General features: G+C 39.6%; 1 protein-coding gene across 25 annotated transcripts in view; it reads right to left on the bottom strand.

Annotated features, from left to right (window-relative positions):
* Positions 1-3,883, bottom strand: part of LOC308188283 (uncharacterized protein) — a 44,743-nt gene extending 40,860 nt beyond the window's left edge. For 5 of the 25 annotated variants that reach the window (XR_013945340.1, XR_013945341.1, XR_013945342.1 and 2 more), the window contains exons 1-2: positions 3,141-3,426; positions 2,571-2,750 (exon numbers count right to left, since the gene is read on the bottom strand). The gene's annotated coding sequence lies outside the window, so the exon portion shown is untranslated. Of the gene's footprint in view, positions 1-2,570; positions 2,751-3,140 lie in introns of all 25 variants that reach the window. The other 20 variants (XR_013945326.1, XR_013945327.1, XR_013945328.1 and 17 more) reach the window with 15 other exon arrangements.
* Between the last annotated feature and the right edge of the window lie 17,746 nt (positions 3,884-21,629).

Below are 21,629 nucleotides of genomic sequence, written 5' to 3'. Positions count from 1 at the left end.
AAAGGCACCTTAACATATACCGGTCCTTCTGTCCCCACTCCTTGCCTGAGGGGAGCGATTATTTTCCTTCCCTCTTCATTTATAGTTTCCCCTGCCCTTCGCTGTTGCCGGGTCCTATGTGACACAGGGGAGGCTAAAGTCGGGGATTCTCCATCACTACTGCTATCTTCCTTTTCTCTTTTCCCTCCCTGTCCTGGCTCTTCCGGCGGAGCCGACGGCGCAACTTCCAGATCAATATTTCCATTATTATATTATTATATTATATTATTATATTATTATATACATTATTATATTATTATATACATTATTATATTATTATATTATATTATTTCCCATAATACTTATTATTCTCTATTGCCTGATGCTGTATACAGCGTCCCTCCTTAGTACATGCACAACAACGTTCCTCAGTTTAAACTTCAAGCACCATTATTCCACAAGCATGCTGCCATTCAGGCTTTCGGCGCAAATAAAAGAATAATTCCACATACGGCAGTTCATCATATTTTCCTTCCCACTTACAAAATAGCATTATTGTAAAATTGTATTATATTGCAATGTTCCATTCTCAGGCCAAGTTTCTTGGTCCTCTAGTTTATACTGTGGCCACCAAATATTACAATAATCAATCAGCTTTCCTTTCCGCATTTCTTGACCAAAACCTCCCTCTTTCCAGTGTGCTAGCAAACACCCCAGCGGGGATGTCCGCGGGATAGGTACATCTTTTCCCAGAATTTCTTTAATGTTTTTCATTTTGAGCTTATGATACGGACCCAAAAGCTGCCGGAGCAGCAACACACTCTCCCGAAAGCTGCCGAAGCAGCAACACACTCTCCCGAAAGCTGCCGGAGCAGCAACACACTCTTCCGAAAGCTGCCGGAGCAGCAACACACTCTCCCGAAAGCTGCCGGAGCAGCAACACACTCTCCCGAAAGCTGCCGGAGCAGCAACACACTCTCCCGAAAGCTGCCGGAGCAGCAACACACTCTCCCGAAAGCTGCAGCAACACACTCTCCCGAAAGCTGCTGGAGCAACAACACACTCTCCCGAAAGCTGCAGCAACACACTCTCCCGAAAGCTGCCGGAGCAGCAACACACTCTCCCGAAAGCTGCCGGAGCAACAACACACTCTCCCGAAAGCTGCAGCAACACACTCTCCCGAAAGCTGCTGGAGCAACAACACACTCTCCCGAAAGCTGCTGGAGCAACAACACACTCTCCCGAAAGCTGCCGGAGCAACAACACACTCTCCCGAAAGCTGCCGGAGCAACAACACACTCTCCCGAAAGCTGCAGCAACACACTCTCCCGAAAGCTGCTGGAGCAACAACACACTCTCCCGAAAGCTGCTGGAGCAACAACACACTCTCCCGAAAGCTGCCGGAGCAACAACACACTCTCCCGAAAGCTGCCGGAGCAACAACACACTCTCCCGAAAGCTGCAGCAACACACTCTCCCGAAAGCTGCTGGAGCAACAACACACTCTCCCGAAAGCTGCCGGAGCAGCAACACACTCTCCCGAAAGCTGCCGGAGCAGCAACAGCACACTTTCCAGAAGCTGCCGGAGCAGCAGTGTGCTTTCCCAAAAGCTGCCGGAGCAGCAGCGTGCTTTCGCAAAAAGCTGCCGGAGCAGCAGCAGCACGCTTTCTACATACCAATAATACCAGGTGCTGACCCTTCAGCACAAACCAATACAGTTACCAATGCCGAACCTGCAGAGCTTTCGCTCTGTCTAACGGACGGCGCCTAGGCTTACCCCGGGAGCTCCCTGCCCAACCGAGCGTGGCTTTCGCCGCGTCTGACCGGCAGGCTTTCCCAACCAAATCGGTACCGAATACCCAAAGTTGAAAGCACCTTTGCTTACCACTCCAGTGGTACGTCGTGAGCAGCGGAGGTCGGTCGTGGTCGACTGCTCCCCGAGAATCCCTCGGTGCCGGCTGGAGCGAAACCGAGACACGATCCGCCTCAGCAGTGCCCACGCTGTCCCATCTGGGTCGCCAAAATGTTAGCGTAGCAACCACATAACCACCAAGTGATTATATGAAGGTGCTTTATTCAGCGCTGGAAGCCGGGGCAGGTGCCCAAATCTGGCTTCAAGTCCCGTTACTTCCCAGCCGTTATTTATACATACAATATTGCGTCAGGTATACATATTCATTACAGGTTGCAACATCAGCCTCGCTTTTCATTCTAATTAGCTCCCCTCCCCTTTGCACATGCGTGGCGCACTCTGGTGGTCGTCCAGGTGGTCGTCCAGATGAAGTAAGGAGTCTTCCTCTCCGCTGAACTCTTTCACCTTTCTCACTCAACGCATGCTCCCTCCGTTCCTTGGTTCTGCTTCAACTCATTTCATCATCTCCAGGCCCTTATCCAAGGTCAGGTTGTACCTATTCCCTCCCAGGGTTTCCCTTCAACGATTCCTTTAAATGTTCAGTGTACTCCCTAGGTTTCCAGTATACATAGATTACTTGATAATGTAAGTACATTTAATAATATTTAATTATACCGTATGATCCATCACCTGAGAAACATTAATAGAACATCCATTCGATTCTCCCCAACACTAACACCCCCATCCATCCTCTTCTACATCCTCGCCCCAAGCGGCAGTGCAGGGGAACAGGGAATGGGGGCTGCGGTCAGTCCCTCACGCTCCATCTCTGCTGCTCCTTCTTGGTCCCTCCCTGCCCCTGCTCCCCGTGGGGTCCCTCCCACGGGATGCCGTCCTGCCCGAACTGAGCCTGCGGGGGCTGCCCACAGGCAGCAGCTCTTCAGGAACTGCTCCCACACGGCTCCGTACCACGGGGTCCATCCCCCAGGAGCAAACTGCCCCAGCACGGGTCCCCCACGGGCGGCAGCTCCCCCCAGACCCCCTGCTCCTGCGTGGGCTCCTCTCCACGGGCTGCAGCTCCGGCCCGGGGCCTGCTCCTGCGGGGGCTCTCCATGGGCCGCAGCCTCCTCCAGGCCACATCCACCTGCTCCACCGGGGGCTCCTCCACGGGCTGCAGCGTGGAGATCTGCTCCGTGTGGGACCCATGGGCTGCAGGGGGACAGCCTGCTCCACCAGGGGCCTCTCCACAGCCCGCAGGGGAACTGCTGCTGCCTGCCTGGGGCACCTCCTGCCCTCCTGCTGCACTGACCTTGGGGGCTGCAGGGCTGCTTCTCACTCCTCACTCTCCCAGCTGCTGTTGTGCAGAAGTTTTTCTTCCTTTCTTAAATATGCTCTTAGAGAGGTGCAAACAACATCACTTACTGTCTGGGCTCTAAGCAGCAGCAGGTCCTTTTGGAGCCAGCTGAAACTGGCCCCTATCTAACAGGGGGCAGCTGCTGAGCTCTGCCCAGAGAGGCCGCTCCTGTAGCCCCCCACTACCAAAACCTTGCCATGTAAAACCACAACACGCATACATTTACTGCTTTTGACATTGTTCAATAATACTGAAAACTGTAAAAATGCCAGTTTGTGAAATTTCTTTTGGTCTTCTTTATAATGAATGACTTTTTTTCCTATATGCTATTATATATATACAGAAGTCACAAGTTTGTTCCGTGTGTTCAACTTGTGCATGATCAGGGCCTATCCAGTGCCCTTTACGCAAAATTTGTCCTCTCAGATTTACTGATATACTTCATTCATACTACTCTACAAAGAGGCATTTTGCAAAAGTAGTATTGGTCAACATTTTTCCACAGCATCATTTTGAAACACCATGTGTTTTGGGATTCTACTGCCATTCTCAAAGACTTGTTTTTAACTACCCACCATCTATTACCTACATGGAATAAAATACTAACCCTAACGGTTAAGCCCACCCTACAGGTAACACCATTTTCTAATTGCTCAGAAAGTAGTATTTCATAATGAATCTATTACCTGTGTTGAAATAATCCTTGAATAAGATGTTCTTGTGATTTAACCTGGCCAGCAGCTAAGCACTACGCGGCCGTTTGCTCACCCTCACTCCTTCGGTGGGATGGGGGAGAGAATTGGGAAAAAAATGAGTTTGTGCATTGAGATAAAGACAGTTTATTAGGACAAGAAAGAGAGGAAAATCATAATGATAAAAATACTAATAATAATGATGTGTACAAAACAAATGACGCACAATGCAATTGCTCAAAACCCGCTGAGTGATGCCCATCCCATCCCTGAGCAGCGCCCCACCCCAACCCCATCCAGCCACCCCATATTAATTGTTCAGCATGACGCCATATGGTATGGGATAGCCCTTTGGACATTTCAGGTCAGCTGTCCTGGTTTTGTCCCCTTCCAGCTCCTTGTACACCCCCAGCCTCCTCACTGGCAGGACAGAGCGAGAAGCTGAAAAGACCTTGGCTCTGTGTAAGCACTGTTCTGCAACAACTGAAACGTTGCTTTGTTATTAGCATTACTCTCATCCTAAATCAAAAACACAGCACCATCCCAGCTACTAGGAAGAAAATTAACTCTATCCTAACCAAAACCAGGACAGATGAGTATTTACTAGGGGAAAAATCATAATTTTCCTTCTGTGGAATGTCCTTTGTGACAGATATTCATATTTGATATTATCTGCTTAAAAGGTTTTGTACATCCTGTTTCTTCATGCATGTCCTAACCATTTTAATGTTGAACTCCTTGTCGCCCAAAGCACAGAACTGTAATTCTACACTCTGCTACTCATTTCATATACAAAGTATTCCTTAACTCCTCTGGGAGCAATTGAGCCGCATATATGGCTGCCTGATCACAAAGTTTCTTTACATTTTTAATCCTTTGGCTGTAAAACATTGTTCTTCTGTACATCGTGAATGGAATTTCATAAATCTGGAGTCAAGACCTCATCATCCCTAACATTCTTTTGGGATTGCTATTATGAATTTTGGTGTAATGACATGAAGAGTAGTGCCATGTGGAAAAATCAAAGAATGTAGAGAAAACACCTAAGGAGACCTAAGGTCTATAGCTATGAGTTTAAAATCTGTGTGAATTAAATTTGAGGTCTATTTTCTATTATAACTGTCTTCTAATTCTTGCAGCTGACCTAAAGGAAATTGTAATACATCGGGGTTTCTAATTGTGCCAGATTGCTGAGTTTCAATGGGTGTAGGTGCTTTTTAGGTCTTTTTTGATCTGATCTTTAAGTAGTATGTGTGAGTTTAAAGTTTCAAGTTCTACAAGAAGCAGGTTTTCTTGGTTTTGCTTGCTATAGTGATGTAGTCAGAAATGGTCTTACTACAGACTACTGAAGTACAGGTAAAGATGTGAACTGAGTAATATGGAAAACCACAGTGTAAAGACTGTAAGAGAGGAACATTGCTAATTTGTTGGCCTGAATTCCTTATGTGAATAGTGATGTTGGTATGTTCAATGTGGACATATTTCTTCAAACTGATAAATCTTGGAGAATTTTAACAGGCTAGGTCAAAACTACATTTTTGTTCATGTATGTTGTGGCTTAACCCAGCAGGTAGCTAAACAGCAACCAGCTGTTTGTTCACTCCCTTCTCAGTGGTATGTGGAAGAGAATTGAAAAGAAAAGTTCAAGAACTCATGAGTTGAGATAAGGACAGTTAAATACAAAAGAAAAATGAAAAGGGAAAGAAAAAAGTAAAATAGAACAACAAAAGGATTGAACAAAGCAAGTGATACACAACACAATTGCTCACTACCAGCCAACTGATTCCCAGCCAGACCCTGGCCCCTGCAGCAGCAACCCCTGGCCAACACTCCCAGTTTTATTGTTCAGCATGACACCACATGGTATGGGACATCCCTTTGGCCACTGTGGGCCAGCTGTCCTGGCTGTGGTTCCACTCCTCCCAGCTCCTTGTGTACCCCCAGCCTCCTTGCTGGCAGGGCAGCACAAGAAGATGAAAAGTCCTTGGCTCTGTGTAAGCACTGTTCTGCAACAACTGAAACATTGCTGTGTTATTAGCATTACTCTCATCCTAAATCAAAAACACAGCACCATCCCAGCTACTAGGAAGAAAATTAACTCTATCCCAGTTGAAACCAGGACTATGTATCGCACCACAAAATGTTAAATTGGCTTGGTATTATTAGTGCTTGTAATTATAAGGGCATATTATTCAAGGAATTTGGTAAACAAGTTAATGTTTCTTTCTTTTGACTTAGGAATTAAAAGACCTCTTTTTCTTTTCTCATGTTTTCCATTAAAAATATTGACTGTTCCAAAGGATTTCTGTTTTCCGGTTGGAACTGATGTTATAAACTGATGTTATGTTTGTTTGGGTTCATGTCTAAATATTCAGAGTCTGGCAGTCTTATAAATTTGAACGTAATTTTTAATATGCCAGAAACAGATTTAAAAAAAAAAAAAAAAGCAACAGAGAACAAGTTAATGTTTTCAAGTAAAATCTATCAATAGTTCCAGTTTTCTATCTGGGCTGAAAAAGAAAAAAAAAAAAAAACAGCCTGGTGGAATTTCCAACCATTAATCCAATTTTCCAAACCTCTAGGGCAGCAGGGACACATGCACATCACGTATCCCACCTTCAGATCTGCTTTGAGTTTAAGGAGGAACGCATGAACACCTTGCTACACCTAAGTCAATTTAGCCATTTTTATTCAAAGTGCATGCTACTATCTGATCTTTAGCTAACGCCAGACAGAAGTATGAAACCAGAGTGTAGGTCAAGTGTGGGAAAGTGCTCATTCCCCTAGATGCCTGAGGCTTTCAGCTTACGAGTATGGTACTCAAAAATGATTTTCTTTTTCCTCGTGACTGTCTTAGGACTAATTTAATACTGTTTTTAATGACAGCAGTTTAAGATAAATTATTTTTTCTTACAGTCATAGCTCAAGTCCAGGTTGAGCTTCAAAAGCAGAACAATCTCTGTCAAGTGGCAAGAAACTGTGAAATATAATTAGAATCACTGGTAATCTCTACTCAAAAAGACTTAAACCAGAATTATGCAATTATTTTCCTTTAGGAGCACTTGTCTAGAGGATTTACTTTCCCTTTAAATCCAAGAGTCTCCTAACATGCTTTGTCAAATAGCAGCACAGAATTTGCTGAAAGAATTTCTCCGACCTTAACAGTGACTCGCTCTGGGTGTCTTTGTGCATGGGGAGACTGGGTTACTGGGTGTGTAGCATCCTCTTTTGCATTTGTTTATTTCCAAACAGGCAGGTCTTCAAGATAGAAAGCTCACTTAGATGTTTTCATACAGCCATGGGAAAGCCTTTGACTATTGTTCCCAGTTAATTCAGTTAATTAACTAATTAATTAACTAATTCTGAGACAGCTGTTGTGCTTTTTTTTTTTTTTTTTTTTTTTTTAATGCATGTATTCTGATGTTGTGCAATTGCTTTGCTGGTTTGCATCAGGATTTAAGAACAGCATTGCCTCTCCTCTCATGAAACTATTCATGCTCCTTATTGCTGAGGAGCATGAACATTTCACAAATGTCAGCCAACACAACACATCTACAAAATAAAACAGCCTCATCAATGGAATACACTTGCAGTGAGAACGGGATTAAGCCCAGGCCAGAAGTTGTGCTAAGGTGGGTAACTGAACTCCAAATTTCTGACCATTAGATGCTCATTTATCTTGGCCCAAAGCAGTAGGAGGGATCCCATCAGTTAATACAAAAGCCTGTTTCTGTTGCAAATACCACAGTCAGTTCTACAATCACTAATTTATTAGAAAGCCCAAGTTACCAAGAATCGTTTTCAACTTTTTTTTTTCATTTAAATCTGTTTGTCTTGATGCATTGTCTGTATTAGAGATTACTGCCTTTATAAGAAAAATAGCAAGCACTGAGTTTTTGGAGCTAGGAGAAATATGGATACAATATCTCTGTGTATTATAAAGAAATGCTGATTTCAGAGGCACCAGGAGAATAATGCATTCAGAAGCTTTACCTTAATAGAATGAGATAGAGAGTTATTAGTTATGAAAATGTAAAATAAAAATTCTACTTCATGTATTAGACACTGGACAGCATGATACAATATGCAATACATCCCTTACAAAACTAAACTGTGTGTTTAAATATTATTGAGCATTCCTTGTACATATGATAAAATTATTTTTATTGGTCTCAATTTCAGATTTTCCCTTGGGAATGCTTGGAAACAGGAATTCATATCTGGGCCTTCTTCGAGGCCCAATGAGAATGAATGATTCAAATGAAAATTAATGTTGTCAAATGTGTTTCTCACAGTACTGGTACCATAGTAACCATGGTCTTATGTTTTAATGATACTAATGTAAATGTGAGCAATTAATAACTAAATATTTTTCCTTTGACAGCCACCTCTGCAAAAACATCTAAGTTAAAAGTCTTGAGTTCATTCTGGATTCCTTCCTTCTTCTATTTTCTTACTTGCAGTTAAAGTTTTACAGCCTGCAATAAGCTCTCAGCAACTCAGATTGTGCCATTGATAGAAAACTGCATGAATTCACACAGGCTGGCTGGGCTTTAAGTCATGACCGGGGTCAAGACCAAGTTTGTGAACGGGGGGATGTGGGAGGACACCTCATTTCCCCTCCCCAGCTCTGAAGGTTGATATCCATTACACATTTGATCTTCAGAATTCACAGAAATAAGTATCAATAGCATCTTAGACATCAAATAAACAAGTAGAATTTATATTATCCAATATCCACCCCCCAAAAAAAGGAAAAAAATAAAAATAAAAAATAAAAATAAAAATAAAGCAAGAAAAATGGCAAGAAAACAAAGCAGTTTTTTTTGGAAAACAAAGCAGTATATATATATATAACCTCCTTGATGAATTTTATACTCAATATGGGTGTAGAGCATTGCAAGCCAAGGACTGATATTAGAAGTTTCCTCACACTTACTCATTAATACACTTCAACTCAGCTTTGATACGGTTGAATTGATTCCTACTGCAAAATTCATGTAAGTGTTCAGGAGTTCTGAGCTATTCAACCACATCACTTTGTTGCAGTGGCCTCCAAAGTATATTTTGCCTGCAAGCAGGGCTGTTTATAACTGGGCAATTGGCATCTGATTTCCTTTTGATTTTCACATAACTAAACTGCTTATCAATATTTGTTCTTTTCATTTAAACTTCTCACATATTATCTTATGTGTTGTTTGTGTCACGAATTAGAGACAAAATCTGTTCTTTGTTACACACCTGGAGTTTCCTCTGGAGCTCCTTCAACCTGAGCTAAAATTTATTTCATTGGTGTTACTTTACCATTTTTTTTTTTGGAAGATTTTCTTCTGCTTTTATATATTTTAAATAAATATATTTTGAATGGATTTTTCCTCTCTAAATAGCAACAAAAAAGGATTCTTTGAAATAGTGAAATAAAGTACTAATTTATTTTTATATCTTTTCCATCAGCTTTCTGCTTAAAAAATTACCAAATCCACTTTATAAACATGATTAGTGTGATTGTTCTAAAGCATTCTTTTTCAGGGGATTTACCATATATAGAAAAAAAAGTGTTCCAACATGCATAGATGTTTCTGAAGAAAAATGTGGGATCCTTTAAATTATAAAATCTTCAGAAACAAAGGTTTTATTTTATAAGACGTCATTTGCCTCTATAATGCCATCAAAGTGCTGAATAATAATTACAGAATATATAAAAAATATGAAAAAAGATAGTTTCTTCTTCTTTTCTGAATATCATAATATATTTAGCCTCCAGATATCCTCAAGAAAACAGCATCTCATCAAGGGCAACTAATGTTATTAATCAAAGAAGCTACTTATGACATTTAAATAAATGTCTTTCACTTTACGCACAAGGACAATATAGATGATCTGCAGATATCCGTTGTTTATCACACTGATGTATTTTTGTTATCATAATGCCATTACCTTGCCACTAATTCACTGGATGCAAACTGCTTATGGTTTCAAGGCTTATTCTGGTGACAAAATATGAAATGAGAGGCTTATGAATATTCAGAGGCTTTCCCCATGGCACTAACTCAGGTCTATTTATAGATGTGATTTACGGAGCTTATGAGCACAGCTAGAATTTGAGTTGAACATTAACAGTCCTTTTATGCGTGACATGACAGTTTATAGTTCACAACATCTCTGTGTTAGAATTACCAGTAAATATAAATGATTTTTTTAACCTATTAGTTTAAGATAAAAATCATCATTCCAATCCTGCAAGCTTAGTTCTGTATGGCTCAGATAAGGGGGAGGGAGGAGGAAAGATCAAAGGGAGAATTCATTCCAACTTTTCCCAGAGAGACACAGGAAATCTTCTGGCTCCTGGACAATCTGAGTAGGTTTAGTATCCAGCTGCCACATTCACCATTAACAGGATGGAGTAAAAATGTAAGAATGAAACCATATCAAGACTTTGTCTTGAATGTAGCAGATAAAGGTGTTTTTCCCATACTTTAGGCTTCATACATCTCTCTCCTCTCCTGTGTGCAATCTTAAGATAATTTGGGTTTGTGTTGCAATGACAGTTTGCAATAACAGGTTGCAATAACAACTCCTATGAATATCTGTGGCACCCAGAATACATGGGTCCCTTCTGTTTGGCTGACCACCACAGCCAACCAGGAGGGTCAGGGGCTGACCATGTGAGAGGGAAGAGAACTGGGATGGAAAAGAAGAACACGGACAAGAAACGCTGAGAAACATCTGCAGGAGTGCCTGTCCCAGAACAGTGGAGAACTTTGATTTCTAATGGGACAAGGAAGCAGGAAAAACAGGGCCAGGTTGGGGAATGGAGTCTGTAGTTAAAGAGCAGCTCCGAGTGTGCTGGGGTAATCAAATGCGGGGGGGGTTTATGACAGGAATGGGTTTTGCCTACAATAACCATAGGAAGAGGAGATGAAGATGGCCTCTCACCTCCATAAAAACTGGAGTTTGAAACCTCAACAGTGATGTATTAGTCATTCTATTTGGCTTCTTGGGATGGGGCTATCATTTCTTGAAGTGTTGTCTATATCTAGAAGTAAAATATAAACAGGCAATAGAGCAGTTTCTTGGGGCATTCAAACTCATGTGGCTGGTTTGGTTATCCCACTCATGCTGTCATTTAAGTTTATTACCTTATCTACCCATAGGAGGAGAGAATTGTTTTTCCTAGGTCACATTTCTAGGGTTTTCTCTTTCACAATTATTATTTTTATTTTCATATATGTAGAGAATTTTCTCCTCTTCAGTAGTGTAGTCATTTCTCACTTTCTAAGGGACAGCTTGGGAGTTTGTCTTTCAGAACTCTTCCCTCTAAAAATGCTATTTCAGGGACCTTGGGCAGTAAGTTCTTAGCTTTTCCAACTTTCCTCTCAAGGCACATTGTCTAGCTTTCAGTCTTTTACTGGCAAATATATTTTTGACTGTAGTATCTGAAGCAGATCTCCCAAGAGCCTCTGTAAACTTGACATTACTGTAAGGACTCTTGCAAGACTTGAAGACTCAGGATTTGATACAGCTAAATTTAGATTGCTTATGGGTATCTGCAATGGCTGCTTCCCGTCTTCAAAGTAGGGCTATATAGAATGGAAACCCAGGTGTGCAAACTGGACAGAAGGCACTATGCATTTCAGTATGCCCTAAGCTGAATGATGCTACAAACTATATGTCCTGGGGATATCCAACATATCCCAACAGTAGCTATACCTAAATGCTAGCTATTTGTTAGCTTGAAAGAAGAGTTAGAGTCTTTGTGTAATCTGAGGACTCACTGTACCTCACAGAAGCTGAAAGCCAAAAGCAAATTGCTGTTTTCATGAGCCTACCTCCTCAATGAGTTCTCTTAAAATATTATATTTGAAATTAAACACTAAGCAGGTGGCCACGTGAGTTCATCACAAGGGTCATAGCTGACTGTAAAGTCTATAACCACAGTTGAAAGATATTTTTCAGAGAAATAAGAATGTAATTTTCCAGTTGAAACAGCTTGTCCTCTGTAAATACAACTAGAGACAGAAGCTCAAGAATTTTGTATATCTTATCAGTCATGGATCTCAATAGTTTGAGGCATCTGGACAGAACTGTGATTTCACTGGTCCACATGACTTTTCACCATGAACTCTCCAACTGCAATGGATTTTTCATCCGTTATTGATGCTTTCCCAAAGCTGCTTGAAATTTTGCGTAATTCAACTTTTTGGGTTGAGTAAAGTTAAGACTCATGAACTAAGAAAACTTCAAAAACTGTTTGAATGGAAAATTCATGCTTATCTCTGGCAGATTGTAGTCATATTTCTACGTTTACACTGATGTACAACTAATGATATTTTAAGAAATCATTATTCATGTTAGAAAATGAATAGGAAGATTGCACTGAAAGAGTAATTTGGAAAATAAAGCTGTATTGAGAGGTTAAAGAATCATTGATCATTGATTTTGTGCTTGTATAACTGTAAAAACAGAAGCAGTTCTATTGAACGCCATTTCATGAGTGTACATAGCAGAAATAAGCCTCCTGTTTAGTTCCAATGGCTTACTGACTCATCACAAGTAAATAATAATTACAGAGAGTGGTAAATGTTAATTAAAAGAAGCTGAAAAAAAGGCCTTTAATTGTCTCTTTTTCCTGGCCTGTATTCTTAAATTACAGGCTACTTATGCTTTCTGTTTGTCACGATGCTAAGCTTTTCGTGGTCTCATACCAATGAGAGTCATGAATACAACCAGCAGATGATTTTGTTTCTAAATTATATTTGTAATTGACCAAAAATAATCTTTCATTCTTTCCAAAACATATCTCACATTCACTATCTTCTACACTGCTTTTCTTTTAAAATGGTGTAGATTCACAGCCCCTGCTCAGGGATCTCTTGAAACACAGAATTTTCTATCCTTAGAAAAGTCCCACATATATACCTTATGATTGTGTAGCTCAGATCCCATCTGTTCTGTGAAAGTGGGAGGGATCAGGCATTCATTTTCTTCTATCTCCCTTTTTTCCCACTCTGGTTTGGCTCATGTCTACCAGAGAGCTAATTGAGAGCTGTCATCTAGTGCAACCCCTGCTGACACTGAACGGAAGTCTTCAAAAATAATTAGCAAAAGATTGGAAGTGACACAGAGAGAGGAGAAACATGTTAACTTTGAGATTTATTTAGAGTGTTTGAGGTGAGAGTACGGTTCCTATGGAGGAAGAAGAATGCCTGAGTACTATGATGTCTTGGTTCCCTCTATTTTGGTGCTTTGCCCCGAATATGATGTCCAAAGTGAGTCAGTTCCTGAAGGCATAGCAATATTGCTCACAAGAAAAAACACGAAGTAATAATCATTGCAAATAGACATTAATAATGTTAAAGTTAATTAAAAACAAAAGGTGTAGATAAAAGGAAAAAAAAAGTAACAATGAACTATGAATATACTATGATTCATACTATGAATAGAGGTTGCTGCATGTTCTCATATAAGCTAGATATGTCAGCATCCAAACAGAAGGACTCAAGTGCAGTACAAGAACTACTCTAGAAACATTTTATTTCCCAAGAGTGATAAAGAAAATGTACTTTTTCAACAAACATTGTTGAATAAGCAATCAGTTGGGATACTGGAAAGAAAAAAAAAAAAAAAGCTAACCCATGCAACTAATAGTTCTTAAAAGATGCAGTAATTTGTGATTAGCAACGGGGATCAAAGATACAGGAGCACAGCTGTGAATATTTTTTGTTTTCGTGCTAGTGAATGTTTTGGTCAAGTGGGAAGTTAGAGAATATGTCAAGTTCAGTCCAGAATGTGAGTCACAGCAGACAAATAACGCGCGCGCACACACACAAAGTGAGGCAAGGAGTTAATATTCCAAATCAGAAGGCAAAGGAGCAAAGACATCGGAAGGGAAGACGTGGGGATATTGTGGTAAAATCCTGACAAGGGAACAAGGTTAGATACAACTTCATCTCCTTCTCCATGCCCTATCAGTAGTGCTAGAAATTTATTACTATCTTCTACACCGCTTGTGGCAAATCTGGCCTTGAAATAGAGTATTCTATATACCAACTTACTAACCATAACTGCAACAAGAGATATCATTATGCCAAAACTTAAATCAAAGTAATAATCTTGGAATATATCAAGGAAACAAGTAGCAGCTCAGAGAATGTGGCTGTTAATGGATGATATTAATGCAGTGCAAAATGGAAAAAAAATGTTTTGGAAAGCTCAGGGAAGCACCAGATGCAAAGACAAAGCAGCACACAAATAGTAAATGGCATGCCAAATAGACAGCGGGACATCAGTGAATGCAACAGACTACAGAGACATCCCCAGCACTGTGGAAAAGAAGGAAACAAAACTGAAAACCAGACAAATTAAAATTATATAGACAAAACATCATTAGGACAGTTGAAAGTAGACGATCAAGGGAAACTATCTATGCTTACAATTCAGAAGTGATATTGCCTTAGCTAAACTACCACTGAATACATGAACTTAGTGACACTGGATATGGGACAAGAAAATTTCTACAGATAGCTGCAAGACCTAAATTAAGAGAGAGAGGAGGGAAAAAAAAAAAAAAGCCAAGTACTCACAGCAAGACTTTGACAGCATGTCACAAATTCTTATAATGAACTTGCTAAAAAAGACAAAATATATTGAAGGGCTGGGATATTTTCAGATGTGTTATACCAGACAGAGCACTCTGAGGGCTGCAGTCCTTGCCTCAGAGAGCAGGAGGTGTCCGGTGGGTTTTGGCAGACTGGGAGCTCTGTCAGGTTGGCTGCCTGGTTTCTTACAATCACAGGAGCCTCCTCTTGGTCCTTCAGGCACCTGGTTCTTAATAATGTTATGTATGAACTAAGAAAGAAAAGGAAAGAAAGGAATCAGAGAAGTCAAAAGACATTCCTAAAGTCAGAGAAACCAGAAGTTGGGTAAATGACACAGTAGCTACTCAGAAACGTAGGTCTAAATTGTTTAAATGAGGTAGTGATTAATACTACTAAATTCCAAGAAATGGAAGGAAGAATGAACTCCAGCACTTCAGTGCAGAAAGACTGACATGTTATATGGTATGAGAAATCCAATTATCTTACTACATGTTGAACAATACAGAGTAAATACTGATGCTCGGGGCGGGGGGCAGGGTGGGGTGGGGAAATGTGAGAGAAAACTATCGATCAGTAAGACCAACAAATAAATTAGTATTTATATTACTAATCAGTGAGTGTCCTGCTGGCTTTAGGAAGTATTAAGGCAAAGACAAAACAAAACCATGGCAGATAAGGACTACAACCTCAGTGATCTTTTAGAAGGAATCAGAGAAGTAAATCTAAAATAAAATATATATAAGACGGAAATGCATTTAATTGTAGTATCACATTTGGGACACTTATTAACCTTCTGCTGTAATTTAAATGTAAAAATAACAGTGAACACAAGACAATAGATATGTGTGCCTAAAACTGTGAAATAGATTCAGTGATAATACTTCTTTTTAGATGCATGCAAATGCTTTGAGGCATGTACCACACAAATAAGAGCTGTAGCTACCTTGCTTTTGAGCCAGATTCTGTAAATCTAGCTGCTGGTCACCAGCTCTCCTGTCCTATGCTGTGATGTGAATAAATAGGCAAATTTCCAGTGTAATGCCAATGAGTCAATGCTTGTGGCTTTGTTTTAATGAAAGGAACAGCTGGTAGCTTTCATTTCAAGGTCCCTACGGCAAGCTGAACAGAAATACATACAAATGGAAAAGAACATCAGGCAACTGTGTTTGTGTGTATGAAATTCACACATGCATTCAAGGATAAGGAACAGAAAACAAGAAAAAAATGTCAGAAGGCATTTTAAAGTATACTCTCAAGCATCTTTAAAACATGTTATTGAAAGAAGGATGCAGTGAGTAAGGTCACTGATTTCCTTTGTGAAGCAGCCCTACAGTAGAAAAACCGAGCTTTTGAATAGATAGATTCTCAAGCAGATTAGAATAGAGAACTATGGGGAAAAAATATCTAAATAACACTGTACAAGTTCCAAAATGAGGACATAAAACAACAACAACCACAAAAACAAAAAGTAATAATAACAAACAAACAAACAACAACAAAAAAAAAACAGCTAGCTTAAGGTACTAGCTGCTATTCTCTCAGAGGAGCTGGACAACAAGGGAGAAGGCTCACTTTATTTCTGCTGTTTGATAGGAGTGTATATAAAACAGCCCGTTCATAATATCAGAGTACTAAGAACAGAAACTTCCCCAAGAATACCTTGAATTCCAAAATTGAGACCTTTTTCCAGAAAACTAGTGACATCTACAGCAAGTACACCATGACTAGAGAGGTATGGAGGACAAACGGTGTTTTCACACCAGATTCCCCATTTCACATCTGAGCTCCTTTAGAAAAAAAAAAAATCACAAATGCAAAAACATAAAACTTTTGTAGGATAAAATCTCATTTCAGAAATTTCACTTTGCATTGTGGTGGGACTACCTAATTTAATTAAAGATTTTAATGGGATCATTTCAAATAAGAACTTGAAATAAAGTATCTTTCTCTCTCTCTCTACATATATCCTCCATTCTGATAGTAAACATTTTTTTTCAATTTCTTTTCACTAGAAAAAAGTCTGAGGAAATCTACATGTTTATAAATTTCCATAATTTCAGTGGAAAATTGCTATCAAATGCATTCCCACTGAAATGACTCTAACAAGCTCATGTACATGAATCCAAAAAGCTGATAAATAATTGTTGTATAGAGCAGAAACAACCTTTTTATTACAGAATGCTGTTTAGATTTCTGGGAACCAGGCAAGCTGGGAACCAGGCAAGACTAGTGTCTGTGATCGTTTTAGACCCAGCAATGACACATTCTAGGCATATAGTGCCAAACTGCATAGTTTTTATTTGCAGGTTTTAACTGGGGTCTGTGCAGCTTGCCTAAGAAAGGAACTCCAGCCACATCACAGTAAATGAGAGACAGTCTAATGGCCACACTCACCAACAGCTGAACATATTAAACCAAAATAAAATAAATCAAAGAAAATACATCTCTGATGATACAGCACTCTCAGTGAGGGTCTTAACAACGCTTCTGTATAATGGTGGATGTCAAATTGTGAATCTACCTTAGTGTTATCAGACATTACCTCATTACAGCTAGGTGTAACAAAAATGGATGCTCAAAAGTCAAAGCCTACTCTAACTAGTATATGTAAAATCTGCCAACAGTTCCAGGTTTTTGTTTGTTTTGTTTTGTTTTTAAGAAAAGTAATGTATTTGGAAGGAAGTAGTACATTAAAGAGATAACAGTTACATAGTCATTCATATATCATGGCAGAGGATGGATATATATTTTATAAAAACATGGATATATCATTCCATTACGTACAGAATACAGAAATACAGATGGGAGACATATAAGAAATAAGACATATAAGAAATATAGACAGGGAAGAATTATGCATTTCTCTGAGCCTCAGATGCCAGCTGCACAGCAACACTAGCCCATCCCCAGCAAACAGCAGAGACTCTCCAGCACAGCATCACCCAAAACCCAAGAGGTTTTTAATCCCTCCAGAATGCCAGATTGAGAATTATGCCTGAATAAGTTTGTGCAGAGAAGAACCTTGAGAAAAAAAAAAAAAATATATGAGCTAGTCATGAGTTAATTGCTGCTGAAGAGAGAGGGGAAAACATGGTTTCTGCAGGTTTATTTTTAAAGTGGTACAACTTCTGGGTATAAACTAAATACATAAGCAGTTTATAAAACTCACGATGACATCATTCATATTAAAGTAGACCTGCTGCAAACTGTACAAGATCTGTTTTGCATCACGGCAATAAAATGTTTCAAAGTAAGCATTAGGACAGTGTGATCTGTATGTTATCTAACATCAGACAAACCAATTGTAAACAGAGCAATAGGAAGAGGCTATGAAGTTTGCTTGGAGAACATTTTCTGATGTGCAAGGTGAATCAACTCTTGCATGTCTGGATGAGCAAGGATTTGTGGAAGAGAGGGAAGGGGAGTTTCCTCCTATGAACTTCTCAGCTTTCACCTCGGGCACTGAGAAGCATTGCAGGATTGACAGGTTGCAGCATATGTTTCTTCTGACAGCAAATATCAGTCACATTCTGCTCATGATACTCAGAAAAAAAGACATGGTAACTTACTGGGATGAGCAGAAGGGTTTCTACAGAATACTTTGGTGACCATGATCCTACTAGAATAATAGAATAAATTCAGGGTGAGCAAAGGGTACATTTACAGTGATAGGTATGCAGACAGGTCCAAGCATCCTTTACAAGGTTCTAGCTCCATTTAATTCATTTAAATTCCAGTTTATTCAGGAAGTTTCACTTCCAGAGAGGAATTTGGGCCTACCTGCACATATCTCAATGGACACATTCCAAAGGGACAATGACTATACATGTGCCACAGAATTCAAACTAATTTCTTCTTTACCTCCTCCTATACAATAGCATTAGTAATAAACCCAGGGAAATTTTCACTACACATTAATTTCTTTCAACAGAGCATTATGGACAAGCTACTTCAGGCTCTTACCATCTCTCGTGTTCCTGAGCCATTCAGAAGATACAGACTAGCTCTGAGGATCTGTGCATCCTAGCTCACAGTAGTCTGAACATAGCTCTCCTACACAAGAGTGCTGTAAAATACAGCACTGTGCTCAGTGTAAGAGCAAGCACAAGTAACTTACGGGCATGAGGAAAGGGGAAGTACTACCAAACTATGTATTTTACTGGATGGAAACCTCAAGCATCACCTGTCTATTTCCCTTTTCTTTAAGAGTGAAAGATCGTCCCACTTGAATTGGGAAGTTCTGAAGAACATAAGTTGCGCGATTACCAATGGCCTTGTGTTGTGTGTTATTCCAGCTACTCTGAAAAGCATTCTGCAACCAAAATATAATACCTCATTTTATTTCATGTCTGGCAAGAAGTCATGATAGATTTTATTTTAATGCATCAACGAAGTGCCAACACTGTTTCAGATCAAAGGGAATGCTTACTTGTAATCACAGAGTTAATATATTTTGTTTCTGTGTTCACACAGACTAAAAACTCATTAATGTATAAGGTAACAGTAGCAAAGAGTTTAAAAGCTTTTCTCTGTGAGTGCATGTATGTCTATAATAATTCTGTAATTACTGTGTTAAGCCCAGTAAATTTCTAAACATGCTATCATCCTACTTTCTTCCCAGGCCCAGATAAAACCTGCTGCCTCACAGATCAAAACAAGATATTACAGAGTTTAAACTAAATCATGTTTGTCTAGTGTAAGGAAGAAAGGATGCTGTTAAGAGAAGATGGTGGGAAAGAATATTTTATTTCTCTGTGCTATCAGATATTACCTACTGCTGCAGTCAGATTATTGAACTAGGTATACTAGTGATTTACTCTGTCTCAAAACTTGTTGAAATTCAGTGTTCATTTTGTAAAAGTGGTGGGTTTATTTGAAGTGTTAGATTTTCATGTACCTTCTGACAAGGATCAATAGTTACAATCCGTCCTTCCACATTAAAGATCCAAAGCAAATAGGCTGTGCTTCACAGCTCAGGATGCAATGTGGCACAGTAATAAAACCTGCCATACTGACAGAAGTACAATGTAAAGCAAAATATGATATAAAATATTACACTGAAGATTTGGAACAATTCCTGTGGGTCTCTAAAAGGGTACATGGTTCTAACACAGAAAAAGCAAGCAATAGTGTAAAAAAAAATGTGAATAAATGAAAAAGATGTTAAAGCTCAAGTCACAGTGTAATATCTTTTCTATTAGCTTTACTTTTTCTTCTATAGAAGCAAAAAATACAGATGTCTACACTATATTCTTCTGTGTATTTAAAAACAATGAAGTGTTCTTTTGCAAGACATATGTGGCTATAACAGCTTTTTCCTTTGTTGGATATCTCGACCTAAAATGGATATCAGTCACACTTCTCTAACTCCTTTTTACATAAATTTATCATTTTAAGGTGGGGAGGAAGACAAAATAATGGCATAAATCTTGGATCTTAGTGAAAAATGACATATTGGCTCCAAGAAATCTTGCTTTTTGATGTGGCAGCCAGGTAACCAACCACTCTGAGATCATTGCATTTGGTCTCCTGAGAAGTAAAATTATCCATAAGTCCTCTAGTCCTCTGAACAGTAAATAACAATGTTTTCTTTTTTTTTTTTTTTAATTGATCTAAGCTTAGAAAAATATTCTACCAACAGACAAAAGACTAAGCTTTGCTTCAAACACATGGGCAGAATACTCATTCCAAATTGAAGATCAAGAAATCAAAATAGTGTATTTGGTGGTGAAGACTTACTGGGATCAGCTGTCCATGCACACTGGATTAGGCACATGGGTGTATTTTCACCTAGCATTAAGCCAAGATTATTTGGAGAGGAGAAAGACCTTCATCCAGACTGCTTCTCTGATTTACAGGATTTGAACGTGATTCTCATGCTTCCCCAAAGAGCAGTCTCCAGCCAGGCAGTGAACCAAATAAAGTAAAATTCCTTTACTTTGAGAAAAAAAAAAAAAGAGTGATATTGAGTGGCCCAATTATCCCTATCAAAAAGCTAACGTACCTCTAGATCATTAGGATTTGTAATGTGCTTAATCTCATGCTGCTTGGTAGTTAGACCATCCATCTGAGAGATGAGTGAAGTGGACTCGTTCTCCATGCAAATGAGAGATCCAAAGGTCTCCCTGGGAGAGTTTTAATGTTTGTGTTTTGATTTTTGTTTTTTGTGTTTTTGTGTGGGGTTTTTTTTGGGGAGGGAGGGGGCGGGGAGGATCAGCACAACCACCTATACTTTGTGCAATTCACGAGCGGTTTCAAGGGTTCAAGGGCAGGGTCTTGTGCCTCAGGGACATGTTCAGGACCTTGGAATTTGGTCTCTAAGCCTCACCTGTCTTAGTCATATCTCTTTCTTTTTGTTTCCTGCTGGACTTAACTTGTCTTTGTCTTTAATGTTTATAAAGGTCAGATAAGATATTTACCTGCCCTTCACATCACTGGTGGCCATGACTGAAATGTAAAGCTGTAGGTATGAGTGAAGGGGTAGAGGTGACAAGAAGGGACCCAAGAATCCTCAAAACCCAGAGACCAATCTTAATTACAAATATATATATATTGCTATCTGACTGGAAAATAAAAGGAGTTATTTTTAAAACTTTGAGGATACCTTGCTTCACAGTTATAGTATAAGTCCTTTGAAGAAACCTATGGAAAGACATTTCCTTGACATTCTTCTTCACTTTGAGTACTCCTCACTCTGGAGCTGTTATATATATATTAGGTACATCAGAGTACATTAAACAGCATTTCTTATAAGCCACAAACTAATTACCTGGCTGAACCTGAACTAATTCTGAATAGAGCCAGTGTGTGGTCTTTGCTTATATGTCATTACTGACCTCCAACCAGGACAGATAAAAGTGAGTTGAATGCAGTTAGCTTAAGTGTTTCCTTGTTTCATCTGCAGGTTTCTGCATATCCCATTACAAAGTGCATGTGAATTGCCTGGTTAGCTGGATCAGATTCAGCTGAGGTGAAAAGGGTCAACACCCTCTGAACAAGAGTAACTCAGGAAACAACACTACGTATTTCCCCAATGTGCTGAACAAGATTTCTATGGCCTAAGCTGGTATCTCGTAGGTTTACTGGGTTCTCATCCATTCAGCGAGTTACTTCTATATTGCTCTGTATGATAAGTGATATGAACTGTCAATGTC

This window comes from Anser brachyrhynchus, assembly GCF_964034855.1.
Source record: "Anser brachyrhynchus genome assembly, chromosome: 1".
Classification (NCBI taxonomy): domain Eukaryota; kingdom Metazoa; phylum Chordata; class Aves; order Anseriformes; family Anatidae; genus Anser; species Anser brachyrhynchus.
Note: the sequence above shows the minus strand (reverse complement) of the source record. Positions and strands in the feature narration are given on the sequence as shown.